Source organism: Pseudorca crassidens, chromosome 5 (assembly GCF_039906515.1).
Source record: "Pseudorca crassidens isolate mPseCra1 chromosome 5, mPseCra1.hap1, whole genome shotgun sequence".
Classification (NCBI taxonomy): domain Eukaryota; kingdom Metazoa; phylum Chordata; class Mammalia; order Artiodactyla; family Delphinidae; genus Pseudorca; species Pseudorca crassidens.
In genome coordinates, this window is record NC_090300.1 from 119,943,073 (window position 1) to 119,961,768 (window position 18,696).

General features: G+C 36.1%; 1 protein-coding gene and 1 pseudogene across 1 annotated transcript in view; one reads left to right on the top strand and one right to left on the bottom strand.

Annotated features, from left to right (window-relative positions):
* ROBO2 (roundabout guidance receptor 2) overlaps positions 1–18,696 on the bottom strand; it is a 1,654,780-nt gene that overhangs the window by 1,453,698 nt on the left and 182,386 nt on the right. The window lies entirely within an intron of this gene.
* On the top strand, positions 17,129–17,604 carry LOC137224547 (U6 snRNA-associated Sm-like protein LSm5 pseudogene; annotated as a pseudogene).

An 18,696-nucleotide genomic window follows, 5' to 3' on the forward strand; every position in this document is an offset into this window, starting at 1 on the left:
TGCAAAATGAAAATAAATGAAGAAACAAAAGGTTTAAATGATACATTAAACAAGACAGATTTAATTGATATTTATAGGACATTCCATCCAAAAACAACAGAATACACTTTCTTCTCAAGTCCTCAAGGAACATATTCCAGGATACATCATATCTTGGGTCACAAATCAAGTTTTGGAAAATTTAAGAAAATTGAAATTGTATCATGTAACCTTTCTGCCCACAACGTTATGAGACTAGATATCAATTAGAGGTAAAAACTGTAAAAAATACAAACACATGGAGGCTAAACAATACACTACTAAATAACCAAGAGATCACTGAAAAAATCAAAGAGGATATCACAGATATACCATGTTCTTGGATTGGAAGAATCAACACTGTGAAAATGACTATACTACCTTAAGCCATCTAAACATTCAATGCAATCCCTATCAAACTACCACTGGCATTGGTCACAGAACTAGAACAAAAATTTTCACCATTTGTATGGAAACGCAAAAGACCCAAAATAGCCAACGCAATCTTGAGAAAGAAAAACAGACCTGGAGGAATCAGGCTCCCTCCCAAGACAGTATGGTACTGGAACAAAAACAGAAATATACATCAATGAAACAGGGTAGAATGCCCAGAGATAAACCCATTCACATATGGTCACCTCATATTGATAAAGGAAGGAAAACTATACAATGGAGAAAACAGCCTCTTCAATAAGTGGTGCTGGGAAAACTGGACAGCTACATGTAAAGGAATGATATTAGGACACTCCCTAACACCATACACAAAAATAAACTCAAAATGGATTAAAGACCTAAATGTAAGGCCAGACACTATACAACTCTTAGAGGAAAACATAGGCAGAACACTCTATGACATAAATCACAGCAAGATCCTTTTTGACCCACCTTCTAGAGAAATGGAAATAAAAACAAAAATAAACAAATGGCACCTAATGAAACTCAAAAGCTTTTGCACAGCAAAGGAAACTATAAACAAGACAAAAAGACAACCCTCAGAATGGGAGAAAATATTTGCAAATGAAGCAACTGACAAAGGATTAATCTCCAAAATTTACAAGTAGCTCATGCAGCTCAATATAAAAAGAACAAACAACCCAATCCAAAAATGGGCAGAAGACCTAAATAGCCATTTCTCCAAGGAAGATATACAGATTGCCAACAAACACATGAAAGAATACTCAACATCATTAATCCTCAGAGAAATGCAAATCAAAACTACAATGAGGTATCACCTCATACCAGTCAGAATGGCCATCATCAAAAAGTCTACAAACAATACAGGCTGGAGAGGGTGTGGAGAAAAGGGAACCCTCTTGCACTGTGGGTGGGAATGGAAACTGATACAGCCACTATGGAGAACAGTTTGGAGGTTCCATAAAAAACGAAAAATAGAACTACCATACGACCCAGCAATCCCACTACTGGGCATATACCCTGAGAAAACCATAATTCAAAAAGAGTCATGTACCACAATGGTCATTGCAGCTCTATTTACAATACCCAGGATATGGAAGCAAGCTAAAAGTCCATCAACAGATGAATGGATACAGAAGATATGGCACACATATACAATGGAATATTACTCGCCAGAAAAACAAATGAAACTGAGTTATTTGGAGTGAGATGGTTGGACCTAGAGTCTGTACATACAGAGTGAAGTAAGTCAGAGAGAGAAAAACAAATACCATATGCTAACATATATATATATGGAATCTAAAAAAAAAAACAAAGTGGTCATGAAGAACCAAGGGGCAGGATGGGAATAAAGATGCGGACATACTAGGGAATGGACTTGGGGACACAGGGAGAGGGAAGGGTAAGCTTGGACGAAGTGAGAGAGTGGCATGGACATATATACACTACCAAATGTAAAACCAGTAGCTAGTGGGAAGCAGCCACATAGCACAGGGAGATCAGCTCGGTACTTTGTGACCACCTAGAGGGGTGGGATAGGGAGGGTGAGAGGGAGGGAGACGCAAGAGGGAAGAGATATGGGGATATATGTATATGTAGAACTGATTCACTTTGTTATAAAGCAGAAACTAACACACCATTGTAAAGCAATTATACTCCAATAAAGACAATTAAAAAAAAAAGAAAACTATAAGACAATGAAGAAAGCAATTAAAGATGATACAATGAGATGGGTAGATATGCCATGTTCTTGGATTAGAGGAATCAACATTGTGAAAATGACTATACTACCCAATGCAATCTACAGATTCAATGCAATCCCATCAAACTACCAATGGCATTTTTCACAGAACCAGAACAAAAAATTTCACAATTTGTACAGAAACACAAAAGACCCTGAACAGCCAAAGCAATCTTGAGAAAGAAAAATAGAGCTGGAGGAATCGGGCTCCCTGACTTCAGACTATACTACAAAGCTACAGTGATCAAGACAGTATGATACTGGCACAAAAACAGAAATATAGATCAATGGAACAGGATAGGAAGCCCAGAGATAAACCCACGCACATATGGTTACCTTATTTTTGATAAAGGAGACAAGAATATACAATCTAGAAAAGACAGCCTCTTCAATAAGTGGTGCTGGGTAAACTGGACAGCTACATGTAAAAGAATGAAATTAGAACACACCCTAAGACCATACACAAAAATAAACTAGAAATGGATTAAATACCTAAATGTAAGGCCAGACACTATAGAACTCATAGAGCAAAACATAGGCAGAACACTCTTTGACATAAATCACAGCAAGATCCTTTTTGACCCACCTCCTAGAGAAAGGGAAATAAAAACAAAAATTAAAAAATGGGACCTAATGAAACTTCAAAACTTTTCACAGCAAAGGAAACCATAAACAAGACAAAAAGATAACCCTCAGACTGGGAGAAAATATTTGCAAACGAAGCAACTGACAAAGGATTCATCTCCAAAATATACATGCAGCTCAATATCAATAAAACAAACAACCCCATCCAAAAATGGACAGGAGACCTAAATAGACATTTCTCCAAAGAAGATATACAGATTGCCAACAAACACATGAAAGGATGCTCAACATTACTAACCATAAGAGAAATGCAAATCAAAAGTACAAGGAGGTATCACCTCACACTCATCAGAATGGCCATCATTAAAAAGTCTACAAACAGTAAATGCTGGAGAGGGTGGGCAGAAAACGGAACCCTCTTGCAGTGTTGCTAGGAATGTAACTTGATACAGCCATTATGGAGAACAGTATGGAGGTTCCTTAAAAAACTAAAAGTAGAACTACCATACAACCCAGCAGTCCCACTACTGGGCATATACCCAGAGAAAACCATAATTCAAAAAGAGTCATGTACCACAATATTCAATGCAGAACTATTTACAATAGCCAGCACATGGAAGCAACCTAAGTGTCCATCAACAGATGAATGGATAAAGAAGATGTGGCACATATATACAATAGAATATCAGTCATCCATAAAGAGAAACGAAATTGAGTTATTTGTAGTGAGGTGGATGGACCTAGAGTCTGTCATAAACAAGTACCATATGCTAACACATATATATGGAATCTAAAAAAAAAAAAAAAAAAAAAATCGTTCTAAAGAACCTAGGGGCAGGACAGGAATAAAGACACAGAAATAGAGAATGCAATTGAGGACATGGGGGTGGGTGAAGGGTAAGCTGTGACGAAGTGAGAGAGTGGCATGGACATATATCCACTACCAAATGTAAAACAGATAGCTAGTGGGAAGCAGCCACCACAGCACAGGGAGATCAGCTCTGTGGTTTGTGACCATCTAGAAGGGTGGGATAGGGAGTGTGGGAGGGAGACACAAGAGGAAGGGGATATGGGGATATATGTATACGTACAGCTGATTCACTTTGCTATACAGCAGAAACTAACACACCTTTGTAAAGTAATTGTACTACAATAAATGTGTTAAAATAAATAATTATTTGAAGATTTAATATTCTATTGGGTCACTAACAAATTATAGCTGTTAACCTATTATTCTAACAAGAGAATCTTAAATTTTAGTAATTTGGTTGAGTTTGGGAATAATTTTGTAATATGTGTAATCTTACTGGCATTCTGGTCATAAAGATCAAGAAATTTTTGTTTATTATTGTTAATTATATTGTTAATTATTGTTTAATTATTTGTTAAGTAAGTGAACTATAGTCAAAAATTTTTATAAAAGTTATTCACAGTCCAAAATAATGTTTTATCTATTGTTCCTATTTTAATTGAAGTGTTGAACAAGCCATTATAATAGTACAATATCTCGTTCATTTGACCCATCCAAAATTGATTTGGTGCATGAACCAACAGTGAATTCACTTATTAGTTTAGAAGAGCAATGTTATAAATGCTATTTATTCATGAATGGAAACAGTTCCTCCTACTTTATATAAGCAATTTAACACAGTTCATTTTGTTCAGGTGTACATGGTGAGAAACAACTTATATACATTATTTTTCTCTCTATCCACTACATCCCCATATTGCATTCATTTCCCAAGGGCAGATGTTTTAAAAAAGCATCTGAAGGAGATTCTTCTTCATTTTCCCAATAGACATGATGTTCCATGCAAAAGGGTTTGCTCATGTAAACAGTTTTTGCCCTATATTTTGAAAAGATCAAAGAAACCTGGCATTCTTTACATGGCACAGAAACTGGCACAGATTTTTCAGATAAATGGTGCCCATTTTTATAATACTGTTCTTATTGATTAGTAGTACTAGAAATATGTATGGTAATCCAAGTAATAGTATTTGTACTTGACATCTCTTTAAATATATTATAAATTATTCTTGCTAAAATTAGAAAAGAGTTACATTTTTTCAGAAACACATATAGTTTTATGTGGGAAGATTTAAGAGAAACAGGCAAATAAACTTACTAGAGATGAATACGTGGAATGTTTTCGTCTTTAGTACAGTCTTGCTGTACATCACATAACTGTTTGGGTCAAGTGTGATTCAGTAATGAGAGAGGCTGTACCACAGTCCTTGGAGGTTTCAAGTTTTACCATGCTTCCTCATCTCAAAATCTTTGAGAAGAAAGGGACTGACAATCTCATTTCTATTACATTTTAGTCCCTCTTTCTGATTTGAGGAGAGTGCATAATACTTCCACATTAAATATCCGAAGAGGCTCTTTCAAGAGACAGGATTCGCCCCCAATACTAGCAAACAAACCAGGATTTTGATACATATCTTTTTAAAACCCCAAGTTGAGGATAACTCTCTAGCCTTTTCCATCATTTACATAGGGCTGCATAACAGATTAACAGTTGGAAACCATTGCAACAAACAACTGATAAAGTTTGCTGCAGGATTCTCCAAGTAGTATTCCATTTTACCTGCAGTTGGAGACTGATTCTCTCTCTCCTCCCTCTACTCCCCCACCATAGTAGAATGTAAAGAATGATGTCATCCACTTTTCTACTTCTCTATTTTTATGAAAATCAAAAATTTTGCTCTTTCTTCCTGCCCTTCTTCCAGGTCTCAGGGAAACTTTCCTTGGCCAATGAGACTATGTCACATCTATCTTTTAGAATGAAATTTATGTATCAAATGTACGTATGAAATTTATAAAATGCTTACCATAGTTTTCATTTAAAATGTGTTAGAGTCCTTTCTCTTTGACATCTGTCTCTTCCACTAGAATATAAGCTTCAAGAGAGCAGGGAACATAGAATTTGCTTACTATTGAATTGCAAAACCTAGTATATCTGTATTTGTTAAATGCTGACTATTATGAAACTAGTAGAAGAGGGAAAGAAAATGTCTTAACCACAGAACACAAAATTGTTCATATGAAGTAGGAACAGACATACTATTGAAACAAAGTGCTTGGCTGTTTGCCTAGTTTACGTAAGTATAAAATACTCATCATTCCTGACTAATTTTCAATGGCACCCATGAAGGTATTCTTGTTGAACTTGGTGTCCCATAATTTCTGTTTGGAAACAAAAAGCACAAGCAATTAATAATCACTGTATAAGTTTTATCCTAGTTGAACTGGATAGATTTTATATATTCCCAAATGAGTTAAGGTCAGACTTGAAAAAGGCCAATTCTTTTAGGCAGCTTCTTCAACTTCAATGTTTTTAAAATAGCCATAGTAATGGACTAAAAATTGTATGGCATTACTCTCAGAACAAACAAAACTATGAATAAGCAGATGCTTCCCAGATGGATTTCACTCTACATGAAATGTGCTGTGACATTAGATCTTACCTTTGGAGCTTCTCCATGCATTTGAGAACTCATCTCAATGTCAAACACCTATCTATGTTTCTACTCTACACCGTATTTTTAAAAAAAGTTTTGGCATGCCACCAATTATTCTTAAAAATTGCAAATAAGTAGTTTCTGAAAGCAGCATTTTAACGTACTTCATTAGCCCATGATATAGCATAATCCATTTCTATTTTCAATTTTTCTATTACTGGTATAAGCCTCAGGCTCATAGAAGAAATCTACCAGCTAGGATGATTACTTGAGGGCAAAACTGTAATATCTGCAACAGAAGCTTCCGCTTTTAAATTTTTCACTAAACTCACATGTTACTCAAGTCAAAAAAATAAAAGCAGCCAAATTAAGGGTGAGAATATTGGCTGTGCTCACGTGTACATGCACACACACACACAAGGATCTTAATAGAAACTTCTATCTGGTAACAATATGACATCTGCTAAGGTATTTTAAAGAGTTCATGGATGGTGCTCAGATGTCTGTGGTATTGGAGAAATTCAAGGTCAAATCAATGTTAGCATATTACCAGAGTGCTCAAATCTGGTAATGGAAGGATTAAGATCTGAGAAACTGAAACATTTATAAAAATAGTGATGTTCAAAATCTTCTGCATGACATGACTGAAAGTCATGAAAACAGAATGGACTTAGGAACTGAAAAGATTTAGGTTTACCCCCTGGCTCTAATCCTCTTAAGTCTACATCAGGAAAATGTGGACATTAATATCTCTGAAGCAGTTTGCTAATATTCAGTGGAATATATGTAGAAAGGGTATAGCAGAGTGACTGGATCAGAGTCATACATGTTAACTCATTCTGTCCCTCTGACTATTTGAGGAATCCATTATGAACACCTACAAGGAGAGGGAACTAGAAGGAATACTTACTTGAAGATCAGAAACAACAGCACACACACACATAGTTCTTACATTACACCTGGAACTCTTTTTCTACACAGTTAATGTAAAATCCACTCATTTAATCCTAGCAATATTCTTTTGAGGTATTATATGAGGGTACAGGCACAGAGACATTAAGTGACTTACCCAAATTCTCATAGTTAGTGAAGGGCAGAGCTAGGATTTGAACAAAAGCTGCCAGCTCCAGAGTTATTCTACTTCTCTAAACTCTAGACCTGATATTGACACTGCTTATTAGTGAGTCTTGCTTGAAACCAGTTGACGGTGTTCTCATTTTAGTGGGATATCCCTACAGAAATGTGGATGGACCTACAGACTGTCATACAGAGTGAAGTAAGTCAGTAAGTCAGAAAGAGAGAAACAAATATCGTATATTAAAGCATATATGTGGACTCTAGAATAATGGTACAGATGAACCTATTTGCAAAGCAGAAATAGAGACACAGATATAGAGAACAGATGCATGGACCAAGGGGGTAAAGGGAGGGGGCATGAACTGGGAGATTGGGATTGACATATATACACTACTATGTATAAAATAGATAACTAATGAGAACCTACTGTATAGCTCAGGGAACTCTACTGAATGCTCTGTGGTGACCTAAGTGGGAAGAAAATCTAAAAAAGAGGGGATATATGTATACGTATAGCTGATTCAGTTTGCTGTACAGGTGAAACTAACACAACATTGTAAAGTAACTATACCCCAATTTTAAAAAAAAGTCTACAGTAAACTTTATATATGAATTTCCAACAAATTTGGAGGCGTTTGGGATCGCAAACTTTGAAATCTATGTGGCATAGCATACTTGAAATCCAGTGCTGTGGTCCCTGAGGGCACCTCAAAGAGAGTGGCTGCCATCATCTATAGCTGCTGAAACTGAGGTGCAAGATGTCTATGTGGCTGAATTAATAGACACAAGAGCAGAAGCACTGAATTGCATGAGAGCTGCTTCTGAGAACTAACGCCAGGAAGAGCCATTAGGGGAATAATCAAGATTTGTTATTAATTTAAAATTTTCTAGAGCAGTGTTAGATACACTAATATTAATGATACTAAGAATTATACTCACTTTGCTAAATACTTTACATATGTGATTGCATTTGCATCTCATAATAATCATATGGAGGGATCTATTTTTACACCAGTTTTACACATCAAACAGCTGGGGATGAAAACATGGATTTTCTAACTAATACAGTGAGTAAACAGTGGAGCCTGGATTTGAATCCAAATCTTTATCTGCAAAATCAGTTTGCGAATCCTCCCATAGTGATGAGGGTGAAAACATTTCAGATAATTAAAATGTAAGAAATAAAAAAAGACGGAATTAAACACTGTATTACACAAAGTGGATTTGAAATGTTCTCATCTGCTGTTATCACACTCTTATTTTGTCCTTCTGATTACTGCCTATAATGGTGCGAGAAAGGGATTTACTAGAAATATAAATGGTAATCTCAGGGACTTGGAGTAAAACAGTCTATAAGTGTCCCACAAATGGCATTTCTAAGGAAGTAATTTAATTCAAACTTAGTGTTGTTATTCTTTACAATCTATAGTGATTTATTAAAAGTTGAGGTTTCTAACCATAGCATTTTCATTAAGTATCAAGTTTATTGCTATTTCAGGGAAATTTTTTCCTTCAAAATGGGATTCTTAAAATTTTTGAATTGTAAATCAACTTTTGAGGACTACTGGCTAACAAACATAGCATGTGGAGATTACATTTAAGGCTTCCAATATTAGTATTTGTAGTAACTCATCATTATACAGCAGACAACTCCAATAACCACCTTCTAATATGACAACTGTTCATAACACATGGGCAGAGAATGTTCCCACAAGTGGGTTAAGTGCAGAGAGGTCATCCAGAAGATTTGCTCACCAGTTCAGGAACAGCAGTCTCCGAAGCTTTACAGTGACACTTTGCTGGAGGCATGAGGCATACACGTACTAGTTCCACACAACCATGTGCCACGTTGAGTGAGTCATTTAATAACCATCTGTTTAAAATCCAGGAACTAACATAAATCATAACCTCACTAAACTGAAAGTCATCTTGATTAGTCACATGACAGCAAAGCTCACCTAGGAGTAGTATCACACTCCAAGTGCCCAAGAAATTTGCCTTTCGATATTTAAATATCTGTGATAGCACTTACAAATGATCATGGTATGGTTTTATAAAAATTGATATTGCTTGTGCAATTATTTTTCCATGATTACACTAACCATGTCTCTTAATCTTATCAGAAGATAAAATGTGAATTTTTAGTGTAATAAAGTTAAAATAACATGGGCTCTGGAGTCCAACTCATCTGGGTTTGAACTCTAACTTGATCTCTTACCAGCTGGATGACCTCAGCCATATCACTTAAACACTTTAGTGATCAATTTCCTCAACTTTAAAAATAGTATTTTATCTTAAGAGCTGCTATGAAGTGCATAAAATAACACATTTAAAGAATTTAATAAACGTTCTGACATATTCTAAGAAGCCATTAAATATTAATTAATGTTGATGTGGTTGCTATTATGAATATTATACCTTCACAGAAAGGTTGTAAATAATAATCACAAAAATGTAACACCAGTTGTTCTTGGATAGAATCTATTCATTCTACTAGTAATACCCAAGGTATTAATTTCATGCAAAGCCATCAAACACTTAAAGTTTAGATGTTTACAAAGTACTAGGGCTCCAAGGTAATTTCATCTGAATACAAAACAAAGTTTCTTTAAAATTTAATCTAGGGCTTCCCTGGTGGCGCAGTGGTTGAGAGTCCGCCTGCCGATGCAAGGGACACAGGTTCGTGCTCCGGTCCGGGAAGATCCCACATGCCATGGAGTGGCTAGGCCCGTGAGCCATGGCCACTGAGTCTGTTCATCCGGAGCCTGTGCTCTGCAATGGGAGAGGCCACAACAGTGAGAGGCCCACGTACCACACAAAAAAATAATAATAATAATCTAAATTAAAACTATGGCTTTTTTATAAAAGGAAAAATAAAATGTAAGCAACTAACAAAGTAAGGTATCCTTAGCTCATTGCTCAGAGGCATTCACATTCAGCCAAAGGAGCTGGATTATTGAGTTATAAATAGGAAGACGTTTGAACTTGCCTATTAAAAATCAGCAACAAATGGAGAGATATACCATGTTCTTGGGATTGGAAGAATCAACATTGTAAAAATGACTATACTACCCAATGCAATCTACAGATTCAATGCAATCCCATCAAACTACCAATGGCATTTTTCACAGAACTAGAACAAAAAATTGCACAATTTGTATGGAAACACAAAAGACCCTGAATAGCCAAAGCAATCTTGAGAAAGAAAAATGGAGCTGGAGGAATCAGGCTCCCGGACTTCAGACTATACTACAAAGCTACAGTAATCAAGATAGTATGGTACTGGCACAAAAAGAGAAATACAGATCAATGGAACAGGATAGAAAGCTCAGAGATAAACCCACACACATATGGTCACCTTATTTTTGATAAAGGTGGTGAGAATATACAATGGATAAAAGACAGGCTCTTCAATAAGTGGTGCTGGGAAAACTGGACAGCTACATGTAAAAGAATGAAATTAGAATACTCCCTAACACCATACACAAAAATAAACTCAAAATGGATTAAAGACCTAAATGTAAGGCCAGACACTATAGAACTCTTAGAGCAAAACATAGGCAGGACACTCTATGACATAAATCACAGCAAGATCCTTTTTGACCCACCTCCTAGAGAAATGGAAATAAAAACAAAAATAAACAAACGGGACCTAATGAAACTTCAAAGCTTTTGCACAGCAAAGGAAACCATAAATAAGATGAAAAGACAACCCTCAGAATGGGAGAAAATATTTGCAATTGAAGCAACTGACAAAAGATTAATCTCCAAAATTTACAAGTAGCTCATGCAGCTCAATATCAAAAAAACAAACAACCCAATACAAAAATGGGCAGAAGACCTAAATAGACATTTCTCCAAAGAAGATATACAGACTGCCAACAAACACATGAAAGAATGCTCAACATCACTAATCATTAGAGAAATGCAAATCAAAACTACAATGAGGTATCACCTCACACTGGTCAGGATGGCCATCATCAAAACATCTACAAACAATAAATGCTGGAGAGGGTGTGGAGAAAAGGGAACCCTCTTGCACTGTTGGTGGGAATGTAAATTGATACAGCCACTATGGAGAACAGTATGGAGGTTCCTTAAAAAACTAAAAATAGAACTACCATACGAGCCAGCAATCCCACTACTGGGCATATACCCAGAGAAAACCATAATTCAAAAAGAGTCATGTACCTCAATGGTCATTGCAGCTCTCTTTACAATAGCCAGGACATGGAAGCAAGCTAAGTGTCCATTGACAGATGAATGGATAAAGAAGATGTGGCACATATATACAATGGAATATTATTCAGCCATAAAAAGAAACAAAATTGAGCTATTTGTAGTGAGGTGGATGGACCTAGAGACTGTCATACAGAGTGAAGTAAGTCAGAAAGAGGAAAACAAATACCATATGCTAACACATATATGTGGAATCTAAAAAAAAAAAAAAAAAGGGTTCTGAAGAACCTAGGGGCAGGACAGCAATAAAGACACAGACGTAGAGAATGGACTTGAGGACACAGGGAGGGGGAAGGGTAAGCTGGGACGAAGTGAGAGAGTGGCATGGACACTACCAAATGTAAAACAGATAGCTAGTGGGAAGTAGCCGCATAGCACAGGGAGATCAGCTCGGTGCTTTGTGTCCACCTAGAGGGGTGGGATAAGGAGGGTGGGAGGGAGACACAAGAGGGAGGAGATATGGGGATATATGTATATGTATAGCTGATTCACTTTGTTATAAAGCAGAAACTAATACACCATTGTAAAGCAATTGTACTCCAATAAAGATATATTAAAAAAAATCAGGAACACCATTGTGGGTGGCAATTTGGCAATATGTATTAAGAGACTTAAATATTTTTTCATGGATTAGATCTACCAATTAAACATTGTTAAATTTACCCAAAGAAAATGATCTTTAAAAGTCTAAATATACAGAGAGGCTTATTCTAGAATTTCATGAAACAGTCCATGCTAGAGCAATGGTCATGTAAATTATGACACAGTTATTCAATTTATTGTAACAAATTTTAAAATAATGAAAGTCAAGTAGCAACTTAGAAATTGCCAGTAATAAAACTGTATAAAATCATTAAAATTTTAAAAATACCTAGAATTAATGATCAGAAAGATATACACTGATACAGTTGCATTGGGGAGTTGATTCTTTGTATCCTTTCTAAAATCCTCTCAATTATGCTTTTTTTTTTTTTTTTGCCCTGTGTTGCTATTAACTATTAAAACAAGCAATTTATCAACATTAATAATAATCCTACCCTCGGACTAGGCTTGGAAATTACAGAAGAAAGCAGAACACACATTCGATGCACCTTTTCCCTTACTCTACCTATTTCTTCTATGGGAAGGAAGGTCTTCATTGTTCAAGTGGTGAGTGAGTGAGTGAGTGAGTGAGTGAGTGTGTGTGTGTGTGTGTGTGTGTGAATGTATGTGTATCGACCAGCTGTGAGGTACTCTATCTCACTTTTGCCATGTAAGAGCGATACAGCAGTGTTATTCCTCATGAGGATGGAAGTAGGGTGTAGAGAGTGCAGAGGCGGGAGGGATAGATACCACCTCCCAATGACTCACCAATAATAAAAACTATAAAAAAGCACTGGTTCTTCTCTGGTTACAATAACTGTAGAAGTGTCATACTGGTTGAGTATAACACAAAAAATATAAAACACAAAGTTTTTCTCAGTTAATGAAATATCTTAGCAACAACAAAGATGATTCTCAGGAAAAAAGCTTAGAACAACATTTTAAAAATATCAGCCTTTGTGTGACTTGTCTATATTTGTATACTTTTTTAAATTGCACTCTCTTTTTTCAACTTTTATAAGCACATATTAATTTTGAAATGGTGCACAATACAATTCTAAACTTCAAATATTCTGATACTCCTATGACTCAATCTTAATATTTTTATTCCTGTTTTAGTTCCCTTTGTCAACCATGATTTTGAAGACAAGATCAACATAAAGGGCAGTCGTTGAAAGTCAGCTCACACATGTACTGTGAAGAATACTCTCGGTAAAGGTTTGCTTGTCCTTTTAATGATAGGGTCTTAGACCTAAACACAAAAGCCCTTGCCTTCAGTGAAATCTCAATACAATAATCATGACGATTTTTCTTGGCTTAATCCTAAATCATAACCCAAGATCTTTATACAAGTTGAACTTCACATTTACCTCCACTGTAAAAATGATTTTCAGACCCATGTTTAGAATTCAGCTGCTTTGGGTCTCTGTTAATCTTCATTAAAATCTTTTCCTTATATTCATTTGTTGGACATAATGAAGAATAATTATATAAATCTTTAATAATTAATTATGTTTTTCCACCAAGAGTTAATAAAATTTATTCTCATCTTTTTATCTCTCATTTATTTTTAATCCTATGAATATAGCAACCCAGCAAACATATGGCAATAAATTTACTTGTAGACATTATTCCACTAAAGATTAATACAAGTTAATTGTGTTGACAGATTCAGGCTGAGCGTACATTTATTCAATAAGAAATTTCCTAAGTCAATCAATCATAGTCTATTGAAATTTTAGTTTTAAAATAGTCTATAGGGCTTCCCTGGTGGCGCAGTGGTTGAGAGTCCGCCTGCCAATGCAGGGGACAAGGGTTCGTGCCCCAGTCCAGGAAGATCCCACATGCCGCGGAGCGGCTGGGCCCGTGAGCCATGGCTGCTGAGCCTGTGCGTCCAGAGCCTGTGCTCCGCAATGGGAGAGACCACAACAGTGAGAGGCCCACGTACCGCAAAAAAAAAAAATAGTCTATAATTTAGAAAAACAATCCATTTACATTTTAAAGTTTTCAATGACATATACTAATTTCGCTTGCTAAATATAAAATAAAGCCACAATAATCCTATTTTATAAAATTTAGCAGTATTTCACTATAAAGCTAGAAAAAAATAGATGTGCAAAAATGAATTGTAAAATCTTAATCATATGAATACCTATTATATTTTAAAAATTATCTGAAAGCAATTTCTTTTGCTTCTGGACTAAGAATGATCTAATTTGAATTTTTCTAACTCTTAAGGGGTTGAACACCCCAGATATTGTCTAGAGTAAGGAATTTTTCTGAAAGAAATTATACTCTTTAAGAATGTTGCACTTGAATTTCATATCCATAGTTTCACTATAATTCAACAGATACATTATCTACAGATGAGGAGGTTTCTATATAACAGGAGGTTTCTCATTCAAGAAGAAAACAAATGAACAAGCCTATAACCCAGGAATAATTGGTAATATTATTAAGATTTTTGAGTGTCTGCAAGATTACATAAGAAGAGAGGAATGGAAACAACATCCCTAGATTAGTTATATTTCAATATAAGAATCAAATTTGCATTCTGAAATTTTGGCAATCTGTCCATGATAGTAAATATATTTCACCAAATTCCTAAAACCAATGTGGGGAAAAAGTCACTTTATCAATAAAGGTACAGAACAGTCAAGGCTTAGTTTCTTCCAGCACAATCTTTGGAAAAGAGGACTCCCAAGAGACAGGAAACTATCTGGAAATAAGAAGACATTAAATTATATTCCTGGAGCTTTGATGAAGAAAGAAAGAAAAGGTAAAGAGAGCTATGAATACAATATTATGGTTGGATAGAATGGGAGGCCCTTTATGAGTTCTCAGCTCATCATGATAGCTTAAGGGTGAGGGGGTTGGATAGGAATCTGCTATTTCAAAGTGACTCAGGATATAGATGTGTTTGTGGTAGGTAATAAGACCACTATCTGCGCCAGTTCTGAGAAGCATACAGTTATAAGACTGGTTAGGAAGCTACACAGTCAGTGAAGTCCTTCCTTTCTGACAAATCATTTCTCTATTAATTGATTCAATCGGGGAGAGACAGAGAGAGAGTGAGAGAGAGTTGCTGCCCTCCTGTAGCTTTGTAGCTAACATTCCAATTGGAGTAGGTGCATCTCTTTGCTCTTCTGGGTGGAGAAAGGAAAGAGAATTGCTAAGTGGATCACATGGCAGGGTCTTTTCAGGACAGCGGATAACTTAAATCTTTTATGTGCTGAAACGTGCCACATGTTTTCAAAAAGGGTTTTCCCTGTTCTGAACATAACCATTCTGGGCAATGGCATATGATTGTAATGGATGGAAATAGAAAACTCACAGGTAGAAGAGATTCTAAGGCTAGCTGGCTGGCATGGGATCAAGAGCCTCTTTCTCTATGAGTGTGGGATGATGCTGAGTATAATAGTTTCCTCAGGCTGCCCAAACAACGTGCCACACTTCGGATGACTTGATATAATAGAAATTTATACTCTCACAGTTCTCAAGGCTATAAGTCCAAAATCAGGGTGTCAATGAAGCCATGCTCCCTCTGAGAGTCGGGGTAGAATCCCTTCTTGCCTCCCTGGTGGTGGCCATCAATGCTTGGTGATCTTTGCTTGCAGCTGCATCACTCCAGCCTCTGCCTCTGTTGTCACAGTGTTCTCCCTGTACATCTGTGTCTTCACATGGCTGTCTGCCCTCTGACTTTTCTCTCTCCTCTTTTTATAATGACAAAATCATACTGGATTAAGGACCCTGCCTACTCCAGTGTCACCTCATCTTAACTACTACGTCTTCAATGACCCTGTTTCCAAATAAGGTTCCATTCTGAGATACTAGGGATTAAAATATCAATATATCATTTTGGAAGACACAATTCAACACATAACACTAGGTAAACCAAACTTTCAGCAAAACCAACAGTCTCCTTGCTCAGGTCAGAGTTTGCTTGGCTAGAAGACTATAGCTTATTCAGAACTGCTAAAACAGCAATATCATAGACTGGGTGGCTTAAACAACAGCATTTATTTCTCACAATTCTGGAAGCTGAGAATTCCAAGATCAAGGACCTCAGGCTGTTCAATTGCTGATGGGGGCCCTCTTCCTGGTATGTCTTCACATGGTGGATAGAGAAAGCAAGCAAGATCTCTCCTATCTTTTCTTAAAAGGGTACAAATCCCACTGTGAAAGCTCCACACTCATGACTCAAAGGCCACACACCAAATACCATGACATTGGGGATTAGGGTCTCAACATATGAATTTTGGGGAACACAAACATTCAGTTCACAGCAGACTAGGTTAAAAATGATACTATTCTTCAGCTAAGTTTGAAAATCTAATCTATAAAACAATGTGAAGTTTTACTATTTGTCAAAGTGGGCAAGGTTTAAACAGTATTTTTATGACTAAGATTCTTTTCAAACCAGGAAAAAATGATCCATTTGTACGAACATTAATATAACTTTGATTTCATTATTTCTTCAGTTTTCTTAAGCATGACATATTTTGTTAGTCCCATAATTACCTTTTCCCTCTATATTTTCAAAGCTTTTCTTTATCCTAATTCCACTCAGTTGAGAGATTTTAAAAGGGCTTCAGTCCCTCTCAAGTTTCCACAATTCTTAAATAGATAATTGGTAAAATTTATTTTCCTATTTGACCTTTAATTATAAGACCTCAATATCATTTTTATTTCCATTTTATATTTAATCCATAAAATATTTTTCCACACACAATCATTAGACTGTTCAAGTTTCAAGTTAAAAAATATGTTCAAAGCAACAACCAGATCTTGTACCATGGTTAAGATCATGGACTCTGTAGCTGAAACACATGGGTTCAAATCCCTGCTCTACTATATACTTACTTTCTAATACTGGCCATGCTATTTAACTTTCTATGCCCTATTTTCTCATCAGGAAAAAGGGAATAATAGTCGTACCTACTTGATAGGGTTATCCTTAAGATTAAATGAGTTACTATACTTAAAATATTAAAGAATGCTTGGGCAGACCACTTCCGGCATAGCCATGGTGGCTAACGCTACCACCAACCCGTCACAGCTTCTCCCTCTAGAGCTTGTGGACAAGTGTATAGGATCAAGGATTCACATTGTGATGAAGAGTGATAAGGAGATTGTTGGCACACTTCTGGGATTTGATGACTTTTGAAATCACACCAGAAGGAAGAAGAATTACTAAATTAGATCAAATTTTGCTAAATGGAAATAATATAACAATGCTGGTTCCTGGAGGAGAAGGACCTGAAGTATGAATGGATTTCCTTGACTTATGCTAGATTCTGTTTTGTTTTATAATGACAACAAAATAGAATTTTTTTTAACCCTTTAATGTTTGTAGTCTGTGAAGCCAAGTTTTCTGTTAAAGGGAAATGCTTTGAAGATGCATTGTAAATGCCTGTTTTTGTAAGTTAATCATGATTATGTTGGAAAAAGAAGAACAGTTTGTTCTTTGAAGACAAAATAAAGGTGTTTTTGTTAAAAAAAAAAAAAGAATGCTTGGTAAGATGAAAGTACTGTGTAAGTACAGCTGACCCTTAAACAACAGGTGTTTGAACTGCATAGGTCCACTTATAGGTGGATTTTGTTCAACAGTAAATACTACAGTACTACACAATGGTTGAATTCGTGGATGCAGTACCACAGGCAGATATGGAGGAACCACAGATAGGGAAGGCCAACTATGAGTTATTTATCAATTTTTGACTGCATGAAGGGTCAGTGCCCCTAAGCCCTGCATTACTCAAGGGTTAACTATATAAACTATTGATATTATTATTAAGGTATAAAGTGATGTTGAAATATGACAATGTACATACCTTCTCATCTGTCTAGTCTGGGACAGATGGAATGGGGACTTGGGAATGGATCCTGTTTCTGACACTTACTAGCCATGTAAACTTAGACTAGCTGTGGAAATTCTTTAATACTCAATTTCATGCCCTGCAAATTGGGACTAGTCTATCTCACAAGGGTTGAGAAAATTTGGGTAAAGTGTTCAGAGAAGTATTTGGCATATGACAAACTTTCAGTCCTAACTCCTTTCCTCCTTTCTTTCTTCAACTTTAGCTTTGGGCCATGGGGAAAATGAACTGGAGAAATAGAAAGCTGGAGGACTGGAGACCAATCAGAAAGTTACTGCAACATCAATAGTAACATGGAAAGACAGCCAGCAGCAAGGAGAAAAGGAAAGCGTAGAAAGTAGGAGGCAACACATTCCCGGTAAATGATTACCTGTGGCGTTAAGGAGAAATGGAGGAATGAGTGATGATACAAAGGCTTTTGCAAAGGAAGTTCTTTAGGGTGATATCACTTTGCTATGCATACTTTGCCACACAAGTCACATATGGAATTACTAATAGTACCTGAAATATTGCATTTCACTACCCTTCTAAATCTTCATACCAATACTGCTATAATTTAATTTTTTATTTTTATTCCATTACTGCTCCCAATTTTGTTCCTACAAAATGGTTTCAGTCATGGTTTCTCTGCAACTTGAGAGAAGCATTCTAATATAGCTATAAAAAAAGCAATTTCATCTGGGAAGATATTATTTTTTT